General features: G+C 40.4%; 1 long non-coding RNA gene across 1 annotated transcript; it reads right to left on the reverse strand.

Moving 5' to 3' along the window:
- Nucleotides 1–229: 229 nt before the first annotated feature.
- On the reverse strand, nucleotides 230–1,901 carry LOC111979739 (uncharacterized). The gene is made up of 4 exons (XR_011481629.1): nucleotides 1,458–1,901; nucleotides 1,089–1,365; nucleotides 845–965; nucleotides 230–420 (listed from the first exon to the last, which is right to left on the reverse strand). It is a non-coding gene; the product is annotated as an uncharacterized lncRNA (long non-coding RNA).
- Between the last annotated feature and the right edge of the window lie 15,163 nt (nucleotides 1,902–17,064).

The following is a 17,064-nucleotide window of genomic DNA, read 5'->3' on the forward strand; positions in this document are numbered from 1 at the left end:
GGGGGACATTAAAGTCCATAAGTAACACTTGTTGGAGAACACAATACTCTTAAGTGAAAGTAGTTTGTGATTTAATTTATCTACTACATTCTTAGGGGGCCCATGGAAGAATAAGGCTACAAAATGCTGTCCCACAGTTGTGAGTGATTAGGTGATGTTTTACTGATGTGGGCCGTGTTACTTCAATGATCATGGTTTTGCATCTAACCTTCCACCTCCAGAAGTCAGTCCCTCCGGAAACATATGACTCCTCTCTCTATTGCTCTTTGATTGGTACCAGGTGGGGAGCGCTCTGCTTTGGAGAGAGAAGCTATGTCTTTGGCCAAAAGAGGTTTCTCAGCGTAGATGAAAACCTCTCTGAGGCTTGAGTGTCTATTCATGTAAGACAGGAGACCTAGACACTCCAGACCCTCTTTGAATCTATAAAGGGAAAAAAAAGTATGAATTTGCCCTGAAGAATTTAACTAAACTTGAGATTCCTTAGATATATGGAAACTCACTACTCAAGAGCATCCCGTATCCTGCTTTCTAAGTAGAACTTTGTGGCTGACTCCACCAGGGCATCCCTCTCCAATGTACGAATGTATCGCACTGGACCCAACATGACCACTTCCTGTGCCTCGTCAACAGTTTGTGCTACTGGATCTTAGATTGTTTATTGAACTGTGTTTTGGGACATATTAGCAAAACAATAAACTGATTATCACTACCCTTAAAGATTGACTGCCAACAAAAATAAACCAAATCCAGCTGGAAAAGTTCTCATGAACTACAACCCAAAATGTTTTCAAACTTAGTGCAAATTAACAGTAACATGACATCTATCATAGTATAAAGTACTTACCTTCTCCAACTTCTCTCTAAAGTCATATTCTGCAATTTCTTTCAGTTCTGGCACAGGTTGTAGGCCACACACATGCCTGTATAGCCTCTCTGAAAAAATGTGGCTCTACACCCCCATGTTGCTGTCACACAGAAGACAAACAATAAATAAAGGACACATTACATACAAAAATCAAATGTCTTACTCAAGTCATATATATTGCCATAAACAAACGTGTCTTTGTTGGTGTAAAAGGTTAACTCACCTTGAGAGTTGCAAGAAAGGCATTTTTGTCAATCAGGTCCCTCAAAATATTGCAGAGGAATGGATGGCACTCATTAGCAGCCGGATAAATTCTCTTGAGGGACCACTCTCATCAGCTGCCCCTTTTCCGTTAGCATCCCTAAAAACCATGTCTATTTTTGCCTCCGGATTAAAGCGGGCTCTCTTAAAGCCTCTCATTGCACAATCATAAACGTTGTCCCTCATCACATTCATTTGGTTGGCATCTCATTAACTTCAGCAGTGTTTGGAGGTCAACACTAAAAGAGACATTCAGAATAACAAAGTTCAGATACTTCCCACAATTCATCTGTAATAACAAGACATTTAATTATTTACAGGGATGACTTACTCATTGTCATCACCAACATCAACAGAAGAGTGTGGTGAAGGTGGACGATAAGCCTCAGGGAATGGTGGAGGGGAGGCCACAGGAAGTGGTATAGGTGGAGGGGGGCCACAAGAAGTGGTGCAGAAGATGGGGTGCCACAGGAATAGGTGCTGCCACAAGTGTAGCCTCGTTTGTAGAAGTAGTCTGTAAAGGTCATTTAAAGGCTTATACATTTCAAAAACATGGAGAAAGCAATAAAGCTGTCAAACAATGTGATTGCGTTCTGAAAATGATTTACAGAAAGTCCGTCCTAACTGGAGGGAACGCCATATCTAGAGACAGCATTCATAAAGCAATCCATTACAGTACTGCTGTGATTGTTGCTGGAAGCACAGAGAAGCACAACGAGGCAGCTGCACCCATCAATGCCAGCATGTATGACTGTCCTCCACCTAAATCAGAAAACACAGCACTGGTTGATACAAAAGCCGAAAACATGAAATATACAAACATCACCATCCTCTTTTACCACTTAGATGCTGCATCAGGTTCCTGCAGTATATAGCAAAACAGCAGACCATATATTAAATTAACATCCAAAATGTGGAACAATGTTATTAATGAATCAAGTTAATGAGTCAAGAGGACAGACTCTCCTGTTGTTCACCCTTAGGAACAAATACTTTGTTCCAACCATTTTTGTCTCAGTATGTCCTCAATATAAGCATGTTTGTTAATTTCATGATGCAGATATTCTATTGATCACAGACGTAGCAGAAACACAATAAAACAATTATTATCGACATGATTGACATACTGGGCCATTGCTTGCTAAACTGAACTGTTAGTTGTTGAACAATTTGAGATGTTACAATGTACTTCTACTTCTCACCAGTGATATAGATAATTGTGTCTATCACAAAGATACATCTAACTTAACAGTTTGTGGTTTCCATCAAGGTGCCATAACGAGTTTGGTCCAGTAACACGGTATGACCTTCTATGTAGCCTCTGAGACATGGCTCTGGCCTCGGGTTAACACGAATCATGCTGTCCCTCACTCTGCGGCTCTGCACCCGAACACCAAACCGGTATCAAACATAACATCACTGTTTGAAGCTGGTGTACAAAACCGAAAGTAAAAGATGCAAACACGAAATTTACGAACGGGACGTATAGAAATAACGCACATGGTACAGATCTACGGCGTAGACCTGCTTTCAATGAGAATGACCAAACTTAGTGATGAGCATTCCGGCTCTTTTCAGTGAGCCGGCTCGTTCGGCTCAGCTCACCAAAAAGAGCCGTCTATTTTGGCTCCCAAACGGCTCTTTAAAAAAAATATGTTTTGTATTTTTTTCAAGTCAAACAGTTTGCGATAGTTTGACTATGATTGGTGTTAAAACAATTCTAATTAAATAATTCAACGAAATCATACTCTACCTTAACCACAATGTATTTAACAATGCATTGGTTTGTTATGAAAAATAATGCTATTAAACATTTGCATTTAAAGTATAACTTTTTAATGTATACAAACAAAGTGCATATAAATCTAACCATTCAAAACTAATACAATCTGAACAACATAATAATAAAATATTGTACCATGTCAAAGAAAAATAAATAACAATGTGCAAAACTGCAGCATCCCACTTAAAACATTAAACTGGTCCCTCTTTTCTCTCTCTTCTTTATTGCCATGTTATAACTAGCAGCACACAGCAATGCTGACCATATCTTGCTTTTATGAGAGATTTGCATTCAGAAATGCAACCTGCATCACTTTCGAGGGGCTGATGAGGTTTCTTCTCTCAGTAATTGTTTGTCCCGTTTTCGAGAAGACCCTCTCAGAGGGAACGGATGTGGCCACTATGCAGAGTATCCCTGTCATTACTTTAGTAAGCCGTAGGTAGACAGAGGCCTTGTTCCTCCACCAGCTCAGAGGATCTGCAGATCTTTCGAGGAGGGGCTCCTCCAAATAGGATCGGACCTCCATTATGGCATCTGCTGAGGGATTCCTTTGTGCTGCATCCCCAGTTGCTCTCTCGTCAAACAGCATCCAAACAGCAGACGTTTGTGGCACTGCTGCTGGTGCTTCTGCTCCATCTGATCCCTCTTCTTCCTGTTGCCCTGGTGCCTGAGCCAGCTGACTGATGGGGCTGTCCATCCCTGCTGCTGAGGTTATTCTTTGAAGAGCCTCATCAATCGCTCTGGCATCACTGAAGGCTAACTTCTTAAACCTGGGGTCAAGTGCAGCGGTTTCTGATAGCACATGATTATATTCCATTCTGTGGAACTTTCTGTCCATTGATGAACGTAGGGTGTCCATCAACTCTGTCACATGTCCTGTGGTTACCTCCCATTCCTCATTGGTCAGAGCATCAACAGGTGCATAGACAATGGCCAGGGTAGAGATGATGGCATCCTTTGACTCAAGAAACCGCTTCAACATATAAAATGTTGAATTCTACCTTGTAGTGCAGTCTTGTTTAGGCCTCAGCTCAGGCATCCCCATCTGGCGTTGTGTAGACTTTAGTTTTTCAGCACCTACTGTGCTCCTGTGGAAGTATTCCACAGCTGCTTTCACTTTGTCCACAGTGGGATTCATCACATCTCTTACAATCAGGTTGATTGTGTGGGCAAGACATGGATGATGGGTCCATTTGAAAATGTTCATGGCTTTGGTTATGTTAGCTGCATTGTCGCTAACACAACAGACCACTTTTCCATCTACTTGCCATTCTCTGGCCACTCTCAACAGTTCCTCTGCCAAGTTCTCTGAGGAGTGTCTGTCGCTAACTCAAAGCAGTCCAGAAGACAGCTAGACATCAAAAAATCTTCAATGAAGTGACATGTAACTGACATGTAAGAAGTGGTTACCCTTGATGTCCAGCAGTCAGTGGTAAGGCAAACTGCGGTTGCCTTTTGGACTCTTTCCCGCACTGAAGCCTGTGTGCTCTCATACAGTTGTAGAATACGTGATTTTGAAAGGGTTTTCCTGCTTGGAATTGTGTAAATTGGATTTAGACTATTGCTATAATTTCTAAAACCTCTGTCCTCCACGATCGAAAATGTCTGGAAATGGGTGGCAATCATTTTAGCCAATGCAATATCAATTTGGCCTTGTTTTGCTACAGACATAGACTTTGGAATAAACTGGTCCATAGAAGACTGTGTTGCTGTGGGTCGCGGAGTAGGCCTACTTGACTGAGTGGATACATCTCCACGTGTGGAGGTGCTGGCTACACCACTATCACTAGCAGGCCCGCTAGTTTCTCGAAGCTCCGTAACAGCTAGCTTCACAGTTCGCATATGCCGGTGTAGGTTGTGAGTAGAACCGGCTTTATATGAGATTTTGTTTTGGCAAATTCTACACTGTGCTCTAGCATTGTCTACATTATTAAAATGCATCCAAATGCTACTGTGCTTCCGACTCATTTTCCAGCTGTTGTTTTCACAGGAGGACTTCCTCTATCTCCTCGGCTGCTAAGTGTGTGACTGTGAGTGAGTTGGCTCGGCCCTCCCTCACACATCTTTGGTTCATTGGTTGACACTGCGTGTCTGATTGACAGGAACAACAGGTGATGCCGTTAGTCTGAGCAGACAGTCAGAACGAATGTGTGTGCGCTTGAGCATTTAGGCCTATATTATTATATTTCTTTTTTCGTTCTTTGAATTAGTTCATTCTATTCATTTAAATCTTTTGATTATTCATATCTTAATTTTAAAATATTTTTATAAATAGATTCGGCTCTTCTGATATGCGAGTCGGCTCCCAACGTTCACCTACAAGAGCCGACTAATACATTTGATACCAGTTGGTATTGAACGCCCTCACCTTTTCACCCTTCTTCATGAAACTGATCTCAGGTAGAATTCGACCCTTGCTTTTATTTCAAACCTTTTCCGTGTACCCCAGAGAATGAAACGGGTTCTTCAACAAAAGGTCCACAACATTTTCGGCAGAGTTGGCCATTCTACCATTCTGGCGGAGAAAACTGCACTCTGGCGCTAATAGCTAACAGTTAGCTAGCTACTGAAGTTAGTAAGGCAAATTTAAATAAATTGCACTAACTGGACACAAAAATAAAGTTCTAAACCCAAGAAAACAATGTATAATATACCTCCTCCATCTCCTGTAATTTGAAAAAAACAAATTTCAATTGAATAATGTCCCAAAAATGCTTAACTATCACTCTTCACTCTTAATCTCTATCTAACAATGTCACCAAGCTTCTCAACACATAGAACCCCCATAATGCTCTGTGGCACAATCCCAATACAACACACTAGGTTCATTATCTGATCCTACATCTATGATTGGATGGACAACATGTGACTCTAGTAGAGCCTTTGTTAACACTGAGAAAGAGTACTGCAAAATCTTCGATTGGTTGGAGGACGCCCTCCGGAAGTGGTCATAATTACCATGTATGTCTATGGAAGGGGGTGAGTCCCACCAGCCTCCTATGTTTTGTATCGAAGTCCTCTAATCAGCCTCCACTGGTCCGGATTGATATTGTGGGTACAACGTTACCAACATATTTCCTAATGAAGCCTGTGATGTATATTCCTCAATGTTCATGGATGAGTCCTGGGTGGATGAACCAAGGACAATGTCAATCATTGTTACATTTTTCTAAGGAAATGTGTCTTTGTTTTTGCATGACATGTTCAAAACATTACAAAGATTAAAGGGATAATCCACCCCAAATGACTTATTCCTATTATTAACAGTGTTAAAGTGTTAAATAACACTAATATGTGAAAACAATATTTTATGTGGACAAAAGTTTCCTTTTGTTGTTATAACAAGGTTGGTAGCAACATGTGAAAATCTACCCCAGCTCAAGTCGACTACAAAACCCTGAATGAAATGCTCTCTCTTTGGGCTGGCTGGCTAGCTAGCTGGGAAGCTAGCATAGTAGCTACACACAAAAATACCAACCTCGATATCAGGATGAAGTAGTTAGCTAGCTGTAAAATCGCCAGAACAAACTCCACTATCAATTTAGGAGTATATCTCACAGAGTACAACTTGCAGTTCCTATCTGCCCAAAGCTAGTGCAGAGCATGTTGCTTATGGCAACAACTAACTTTCCCCACGTTTCCCACAGACACATGGGAGCATTGCGAGATGGTACTTGAAGGAGAAACTAAGTTGAATATGTCATGACGTTGGCCTGATGGGGGAGGTTTATGACCCCCATAAATACCTTTCCCCTTTTTCCTCTCTCTACTCTACCGACGTGACTCTAGTAGAGCCTTTGTTAACATTGAGAAAGAGTCTGGTGACATCAAAAGATGGGAAACGGAACCATATTTCAGTAATCCAACCAGTTGAAAATATGCGTTGGGACTTAATGAATATGATGTCACGTCAGTTGGCGTCGGAGACATGATTACTGATGATAGGACGACATAAACTGTATCTTGGAAGGTCTACACATTCTAGTTATCAGATTCACATGGAATTGTTGTGCAATTTATATGTTTAAATGTGAAACTATTTGTGAAAAGATTAAATGTAATTTTAGCTCCTAAATGAGAGAATTGGTTTTCATGAGTGAACTATGCTCAACTCAGTGGCCCCGCCCATGTGAACAGACACTGGTTGTAAACTATGAAACGCGGCTCTCTCTCCCAATCCTATTAAAGCCCCTTGACGAAAATGTAACTTTCTGTTCTGAGGACGTTAGGGCGACTGTCCTACGTTAAAAGGGCTCAGATAATAACCTAACGAAATTAGCATCAAATTTCAACGTGAAGATGACAGTCAACACGCCGAAAGGATGAATTTCGACTATACCCGCCAGAATATAGCATGAGCTTAAAGGTATGGCAACTTGGTATGAACTTTGAACTCTTATTCACTCCAGAAGTGATACCTCCTAGCCGTTGAGTTAGCAGCCGTCGCTGTAAACGTGGGCTAGGAAAGGACGGACGACGTATCCAGTCTAACATACACAACGATACTACAACGTATCCAGTTGACCACCAGAGACATTCTTCAGAGGACCAGAGATCCATGCTGGACCAACCCTCCTTCTATCAACGACCAATCTACCGAAGCGCTAGGGACGTTTTCCTTTATGACATCATTTGTAATCAATGTATGATCCATTATATGTAGATGTAATTCTGTGTGATTATTTACTAAATAAATAACTAAACCAAATTTTGTATTGCTGATTCAACTTGTTAGCCAGGGTTCATGAAGATAACCAAGAATTTACAACTTTCAGATGAGACTAAATAAGGTGACGATAGCTAGCATGGTAATGGTACAGGAACGTTACAGTAGCTCTAGCATAGATTTTCATAGAGAACTGTCAAAGTTGGTGAGATCTAAGATATAATTAAATCTGCTAACGTTACAAAGGATAAGTTATTGCCCATTTAAGTAAATTAAATTCAGCTAGCTAAGTTCCTGTTAGCTATGTAAACAGCTAACAGTATGGTCATGCATACTGTGCGATGCAACCAAGAGTTTTTACATCATGCACAATGTAAAAACTCTGTTGGTTGCATCAAACCTGTATATACCTATGTATTTGTTTATGAATTAAAATCAGTCATTCGATGATGTAGCCCAGGTATTCCCAAACTGGGGTACGAGTACCCCTGGCAATGCCGTCGGGGGTACGCCAAATAAAAATGTGATTTAAAAAATAAAATAATAATCTTCACACTTTCAAACAGTCCATTTACATTTTACAACGGGGCTATACATTTAGGTGAGGTTTTTTTCTCGCCTGAGTAACCTCGTTTCTAGTGTTCAGCAAAATAACAACATAATGTCAAATACAGGTAGCCTAGTCAAATAATTAACATCCAATCTCATTAACCGTTACTCTCTCGCGGGAATTCCACTAACGGTCCGTATGTAGTCAAACGTTGCTGCTGCTCATGTTGGTATCTGTACTGATGATGCAAAAGCCATGACAGGGAGACATAGTGGAGTAGTAACGCGCGTGCAAGCAGTGGCTCATGACGTCACTTGGGTACACTGCAGCATCCACCGAGAGGCTCTTGCTGCCAAGGGAATGCCTGACAGCTTGAAAGAGGTTTTGGACACTACAGTGGAAATGGTTAACTTTGTTAAAGCAAGGCCCCTGAACTCTCATGTATTTTCTGCACAATGCAATGATATGGGCAGTGACCATGTAACGCTTTACAACATACAGAAGTGAGCTGGTTATCAAGGGGCAAAGTATTGACATGTTTTTTTTAATTGAGAGAGGAGCTTAAAGTTTTCTTTACTGACCATAATTTTCACTTGTCTGACTGCTTGCATGATGAGTTTCTCACACCACTGGCCTATGTCATGACTTCCACCGAAGGTGGCTCCTCTTCCTGTTCGGGCGGTCGTCGTCACCGGTCTACTTTCTGCCACCGATCCCCTTTTCCTTTTCTGTTGGTTTTGTCTTATTGGTTACACCTGTTTCTTGTTTGGGGTTTGTTTAGGCCTATTTAAGCCGGTTATGCCCGCCTGCTTTTGTGCGGGCTTGTTTCTCTGTTCGGTTTTGTGGATGTGTTATTTTTGTATTTCTCCGGACTGTTTGTGTCCTGTTTTTGGGCCGGTCATTTTATGCGCCTGGTGTTTTGGCGTGACCTTTCTTTCACCGGAATAAATACGGTTGTCCTTAACCCTCTGCTCTCTGTGCCTGACTCCGCACCCACTACTCCTAGTCATGTAACAGCCTATCAGGGTGATGTTTTTTCTCGCCTGAATGATCTGAATCTAGGATTACAGGGACTCTCCGCAACTATATTCAATGTGCGGGACAAAATTGAGGATATGATTAAGAAGTTGGAGCTCTTCTCTGTCTGCATTAACAAGGACAACACACAGGTCTTTCCATCATTGTATGATTTTTTTATGTGCAAATGAACTCATCATTACCGACAATGTCAACTGTGATATAGTGAAGAACCTGAGTGAGTTGGGTGCGCAATTAAGCAGGTACTTTCCCGAAACGATCAATTGGATTCGTTATCCCTTTCATGCCCTGCCTCCAGTCCACTTACCGATATCTGAACAAGAGAACCTCATCGAAATTGCAACAAGCGGTTCTGTGAAAATTTTATCAGAAGCCACTGCCAGATTTCTGGATTGGGCTGCGCTCAGAGTATCCTGTCTTGGCAAATTGCGCTGATAAGACACTGATGCCCTTTGCAACCACATGCCTATGTAAGAGTGGATTGTCAGCCCTCACTAGCATGAAAACTAAATACAGGCACAGACTGTGTGTGGAAAATGATTTAAGACTGAGACTCTCTCCAATACAACCCAACATTGCAGAGGTATGTGCATCCTTTCAAGCACACCCTTTTCATTAACCTGTGGTGAGTTATTCACAATTTTCGATGAACAAATAAGGTTTTATATGTAAGATGGTTAAATAAAGAGCAAAATTATTTATTATTATATTATTATTTGTGCCATGGTCCTATAAGAGCTCTTTGTCACTTCCCATGAGCCGGGTTGTGACAAAAACTCATTCTTATGTTTAATAAATGTATCGTATAGTGTGTGTGTGTGGCAGGCTTACAATGATGGCAAAAAACAACATTTGAAAGTGCATTGACCCTGGTGCTAGAGGGGGTATGCAGCTGGAGGTTGAATGTTTGAAAGGGTACGGGACTATAAAAAGTTTGGGAACCACTGATGTAGCAGCCTAWGTTGACTAATTTGCAATGAGTGAGATTTTCTATGTGAATTTCCTTGCCCCCTGGTACAACCTCTAGATGGGGGACTGGGGGTCCTCCATCAGGAACATTTGACTGTTTTATAGCTAATTTCATGAAATTGTACGTATTTTTTACATGGCTTAGGCCTGTGACCAGTGTGGAATATAAAAACCACAGGTCAGGTGTATTCAGGATGCTTTGAAATTTGAAGTATGCTAATATTTTTGTAAACATATTTTTTAAGTGGTTTGACAAGTTGTTCAGACAGTAATACAATGTGATAAAGTGACAGGCAAATGCTAGAAACAGATGGAAGGTTGGACACAGCGATTGATCCCTGTTCTCAGGTGGAAAGATGTAAGCAACATGTGCAGGGAAGTGTTACCACTACACCAAGGCTCTGATCAGGACTTTTTTATATTAATGGTTGGCAGTTGGTAACCAAATCAGATTGATTGCAGTGTCCTTGTCCATAGACTGCTTTCAAGGTAAGGACACAAACATTTTGTATTTTGTAATTTGGGTGAATTCTCTCTTTAAAATAGGGCTAATTTCTCAAAATCACCCAACCTTCAAGAAATATTTTACAAATATCAATATTCAGGTGGTTTATGCCTACTAGTTGAAGATCCTTGCCATCGTCTTACTCTACACCAGTGCTTCTCAATTATTTTCTGTTACGCCCCCCCCCCTAGGAAGAAGTAAACATTTCGCGCCCCCCAACGACTGTAAATAGTATCATTTGTCTATAAAATTGTTAGAAGTACACCTCTGCATAACATTGTATCCTTATTAACATTAAAGAAAACGAAAAAAGAAATATAGATCAACTTACAACAAAGAATAACTTTATTAACATTGTTTTTTAGACTGTAACAGAAAATACTTAAAGTGCATCAATTTGCTGGAAAATTCAAAAAAAATTCAAGCCTTAAAAAAYAAAAATCWAACTGTAAACATTTGATACTGAAAAATAAAATAAAATATAATCAATAAATAAATTCTAATTGATCAGCAACATTAACTCAGGAGCACAATATATGAAACACTTTGACCTATAAAACAAAAATGAATAAAACAATTTGTGCTGATTTAAAAAAAATCAAAATGAGGAAGTCAGGATTAATGGCTACAATGAGCACGTTTTGCAGAGCACAGCTTTTCGAAGCGGGGTTTGAAGCATGATACTGCAACTCTCAGCTCCTGCTCAATGTTTAGCTGGGACCTGATGACAGKGACCATGTCTAATGCTGCAGGCAGTATCAGCTCCTCTGCTATGGAGTGGGGTTTTTTGCACTGAGCAATTTGGTACGCCAKCTTATATGATGCTAACAGTGCTCGCTGGTTTACTGAAGTAGCATTCACAAAGCGGGACGATTGTTGGCAATATTCGGCACGTTTTCGCTGAAAAAACTCAAGCGGCTTATCAGCGTGAAATGTCTTTAAGTGACGCCTTAATTTATTTGGCTTCATGCTGTCCGCTGCCAACATTTTTAGACACAGTAAACATACAGGTCTTTCCTCGTCTCCCACCGTAGTCACAGTGAAGCCAAGCGCTACATACGCGTCGTCATATTTCCTCGTCTTAGCTTTCGGGAGACTTACGTTTGTCTTATTATCTCCGTCTTCTCTCCGCCTTTCTTTTCATCGCTGTTAAATATTTTTCCATGGTGTCTCTTAAGGGTTTGTTATCTGCACTTCATATCTCCTGCTCTGTGCTGTGTGCTCTTGTTCGGTGCAAAAAAAAACTACTCCCTGCGGCAAAAAAAAGCATGTTCCCCGGGCGCCCCACTATTTGAGAAGGACTGCTCTACACAGATAAAATGTGATGTGTTTAGGAGTTCTGAGTCCCCCTACCAATCTCTCCGCCTAGCATGTACACAATACTAAAATGTCAAAAATTATATTTGATTCCTGGAGCATTTAATAACCCATGCTTATTTGTATTACTTATTCATGACCGCATGCAAAAATACATAGCCTCATATAAATCGTTTTTAAAGACTCACGTAGGCATATCAGATTTCAAATATGTGATTACACTGGTAAAATTGTAAAGAAGTGGAATAATAAAACAAGTGTAGAGAATAACCGTAATGTTCTTGCTGCCAAGAAGCCCAGTAATTACTCTAGCGCAGCTTTTCCTAAAGTATGGGTCGCGACCCAAAGCGGGTCACGGATCTGTTAATGGTGGGTCGCGACGTGTCAGAGTAAATTCATAATTATTTCATTAATTACTGGAATAGATTTTGGCCAAGTGAAACTGCACTCTGTCCAGTGCGCTCTCTGCTAAGCACCAGTGTCTGCTCAGTTTGGCAGCTGCGCGAGTGGGTGGAAGATGCKGGTGTCTTTTTTCGGTAGTGTCCTTGAAGATCACTCCGCGACCCACTCTGGGCAGTGCTGTTGTTCAGCAGCAGATGATGCGCTGTCAGCCACTGCACTGGCTTGTAATACACACTCGCCGCTGTCATCGAATGTACTCAAGCTAGCCACAGGTTCTGACTGAGCTCAATTGTCATGAAAAGCAAGTAAGGCGATGAGTTTCTTTCTCTTGGTTTAATAAAAACTTTGAGAAATAACGAGGAGCGCCCACAATGTGTTTTGTGCAGTGAAGTGGTTGGGTCCCAGGAAAACACAGAATTTCGAATTTGGGTCCCAAACCCTTTGTAAATTCCATGCCCAGACGAATTGAGGCTGTTCTGGGGGCAAAAGGGTTGCAACTCAATATTAGGAAAGTGTTTTTAGGCCATATCACCCAACCCTTCTTGGTTTCCTCCTCTGTTCATTGTGACTATTAGGTTTTTCTCTCTCTCTTGCAGGTCAATTTTATTTATTTTATTTATTTATCCGTTATTTTACCAGGTAAGTTGACTGAGAACACGTTCTCATTTGCAGCAACGACCTGGGGAATAGTTACAGGGGAGAGGAGGGGGATGAATGAGCCAATTGTAAACTGGGGATTATTAGGTGACCGTGATGGTTGAGGGCCAGATTGGGAATTTAGCCAGGACACCAGGGTTAACACCCCTACTCTTACGATAAGTGCCATGGGATCTTTAATGACCTCAGAGAGTCAGGACACCCGTTTAACGTCCCATCCGAAAGACGGCACCCTACACAGAGCAGTGTCCCCAATCACTGCCCTGTGGCATTGGGATCTTTGTTTAGACCAGAGGAAAGAGTGCCTCCTACTGGCCCTCCAACACCACTTCCAGCAGCATCTGGTCTCCCATCCAGGGACTGACCAGGACCAACCCTGCTTAGCTTCAGATAATCAAACGTTTGGGGGCTCTCGTGTCTGCAACAAGACCAATCCTTGGAAGCCTGCTTAGGTACATTAAATACAGGCTAGCATGTCAAAAGCTTGGTTTGTATTGATCTGTTTGTTTCTTTATTTCCTTTATAATTTCAGCATGATGTGCCTAGGAAGCCTGTTTGGGTAAATGGGTCTTTCTCTAAATAAAGGGGCCATTGTGTGACATTAGGGTCAACATTGAAACCTCAAGATTCAAAGCAAGAAATTCAAACTGTTTACAAATAGTTTGACTTTGCCACACTTACAAGGAATTTAGTCTTTACATATATAGCCACACCCCCAACATTACTAATTCAGTGCGATACACATTGTAACCATTTATACAAATATCCTTATCAAGAACATACTTTTTAAGCCAGGTTTCATTACATCAGCATCAGTTGATTTAGGCCAAATCCTAACTCCATAAATTTTAGACAACAGGCTACGTTCATTTAAATGAAAAATACCAAGACCAGATCTAGATTTAAAATCAGAGGGGGTTTGGAGAAATTGCATACCAGGGCCAGGATTAGGTTGCACGTTACCTGATTTCAACAAAATAAGAATAACTAGGCATCTCTGTTTAATAACCTTCCACGGCTTCTCTTTTTTAAGAGACCTACTGCAAGCGAATTCTACAAGTGAGCTTCCAGACAATACAAAACAGTCATTTAAAACCATTGGATTTTGGTAGTGACACAAGTTCGTACTATTCAAATCATGACACAAACGCATCGGCACTTGGACGAGTGGACCGAGTGAGAAAGAGCGAGTTCCCGCCGACACAATGTTTAATGGAGAGGAGAGCATATTGTCAGATGTACTCACCCAGTGACAATGTTTGTTTTCTCCAGAGTTCAGTAAAATCAGTGCGCAAAGCAATTCCACGAAAATTGTCATTTTCTCTGAGAGATGTAAGAAATAGAGGCCAAGGAAAGGTAAGGAGAGAGAGGAACTGTGTGTATGTATGAGTCTGTATGTCAGTGTGAGTAGATTGAGAGAACGGGTTGGGGATTGTTGAGCTGCCGCTGAAAGCCAGGTGGAGAGCGAAGTTGAGCAGCTTGGACGAGAGTCTCCGCGGAGGGAAAGCAGAGGATAGCACCCAGGCCAGACAGAGGAGAGTTTTACTTTGGTAAACTTCGAATAGGGAGGTGCAAATAGCGATAATAAAAAATTATAAAAAAATTATCCGAGTTGAGGGAGACCCGCGATCTTTACACCAGCAAAACTAAATAATTTGCCTACACAGCAAGTAAAGTGTAGATTTGCTCCACCATAAAACAATAGTTAAAAACTACTAGTCACAAACTACTTGATTGCTACCATCTTGGATCAGGATCTGCATGCTGCGTGTGTATGTATGTATGTATGTATCTATGTAAGTATATATGTATCTATCTATGTGTGTGTATGTATGTTGATTGTATATATATTATATTGTTATATATATATATATATATATATATATATATATGTGTGTATTATATATATATATATATATATATATATATTATATATATATATATATATATATATTAGTATCAGTCAAAAGTTTGGACACACCTACTCATTTCTTTATTTGTTCTATTTTCTACATTGTAGAATAATAGTGAAGATATCGAAACTATAATAACACATATGGAATCATGTAGTAACCAAACAAGTGTTAAACAATTAAATAGATTTTAGGTTCCTCAAAGTGCCACACTTTGCCTTGATGACAGCTTGTGACAGTCTTGGCATTCTCTCAACCAGTTTCATGAGGAATGCTTTTCCAACTGTCTTGAAGGAATCTAAAATATATTTGTTTAACAGTATTCAGACCCCAAGCTTGTAGCGTCATACCCAAGAAGACTCGGGGCTGTAATCGCTGCCAAAGGTGTTTTAACAAAGTACTGGGTCTAACTACTTATGTAAATTAGATATTTCAGTTTGCAAGCATTTTTTTTTTCTAACAGCTTTTGCTTTGTCATTATGGATATTGTGGTAGATTGATGAGGAAATGTTTTTCTTTTAATCCTTTTTTTAAAATAAGGCTTACAACAAAAATGTGTAAAAAGTGAAGGGGTCTGAATATTTTCCGAATGCACTGTATCTGTGGTCCTACCCCACCCCTATCATTCTATCTATTATTCTCAGGCCTAACACCTATTTTTGCACTTGCATCAGCAAACTATTTTTCAGCCCCCACTAACCCCCACTTTTACTTTCACTCTAGGCATTCTAAAACCACAAGATCCTCCCCCTCACATCCACAGGATTTCCTGCCTCCTTCTAACAGTCTATGCTGGCTAGGGGTGGTTCTCGGTCAAGCTTGCACCCTTAATATACTTTTAGCTACATATCATCACCATTACTAGTTTTAAACATTAACACTTCTTATTCCCTTGACTATTCTAATTTCKCTCAATTCTAATCTCACTCTAACCTAATTCTATTTCTCCAGTTACATCTTAAACATCCAACATCCCACCATTCTCTTATTTCAACATTCTAACGTATCACTATCAACCTCCTAAGACCTTATCCTCCAAGCCTAATAGACATAGTCCAAATATACTGTACCTTAAAACCAACATCTCATCCTTAACCATTTTACTATATTACTTAAGTCAACCTTTAACATTCAACATAACTTTAATTATTATTTTAATAAATTCCAGTCCCAATGAATTTCTTCTTCTTTTTTAAATTTTCTAAGGCATTGTCAATTTTTCTCTGTTCGTTCTTCTTTGTGCTCCAAGTGAGTGTAAGTAAAACTTCTTCATGGGTGTGTGTGAGTGGGGCCTTCCTAAAGGCCTAGTTTTCTGTGACATTTTAGAGGCAGAAAGTATGAATATACTTTCTGCCTCTAAAATGTCACAGAAAACTAGGCCTTAGTCTGCCATTCTAAGAGTATGTATGTATGCACTGAGTATACAAAACATTAAGGACGTTTGCTTTTTCCATGACATAGACTGCCCAGGTGAATCCATGTGAAAGCTATGATCCCTTATTGATGTCACAGTGTAGATGAAGAGGAGGAGACAGGTTAGTGAAGGATTTTTAAGCCTTGAGACTATTGAGACACGGATTGTGTATGTGTGCCATTCAGAGGGTGAATGGGCAAGACTAAGTATTTAAGTGCCTTTGAATGAGGTCTGGTAGTAGGTGCCAGGCGCACCGGTTTTTGTCAAGAAATGCAACGTTGCTGTGTTTTTCACGCTCAACAGTTTTCCGTGTGTATCAAGAATGGTCCACCACCCAAAGGACATCCAGCCAACTTGACACAACTGTGGGAAGCATTGGAGTCAACATGGACCAGCATCACTGTCAAACGCTTTCGACACCTTGCTGTTCTAAGGGAAAAGAGGGGGGTGGGAAAGGGGGTGCAACTTAATATTAGGAAGGTGTCCTTAATGTTTTGTACACTGTGTGTATAATATTTCAATTGTGGAGGTTAGTCATAAAACTTACAGTACTATAAAACAGAAGTTATCAAATGCACTGCACACCACAATAGTATTAAATCAAAGGGACACAAATCACAAAGAGCTACAGTGAAAAATATCAATAGCATTTAATCACCAAATATCATATATAAACATTTAGAGATAATTTTTTTCATGTAGCAGACAAAATGTTGTACAACGT

The sequence above is a fragment of the Salvelinus sp. IW2-2015 genome, linkage group LG19 (genome assembly GCF_002910315.2).
Source record: "Salvelinus sp. IW2-2015 linkage group LG19, ASM291031v2, whole genome shotgun sequence".
NCBI lineage: Eukaryota > Metazoa > Chordata > Actinopteri > Salmoniformes > Salmonidae > Salvelinus > Salvelinus sp. IW2-2015.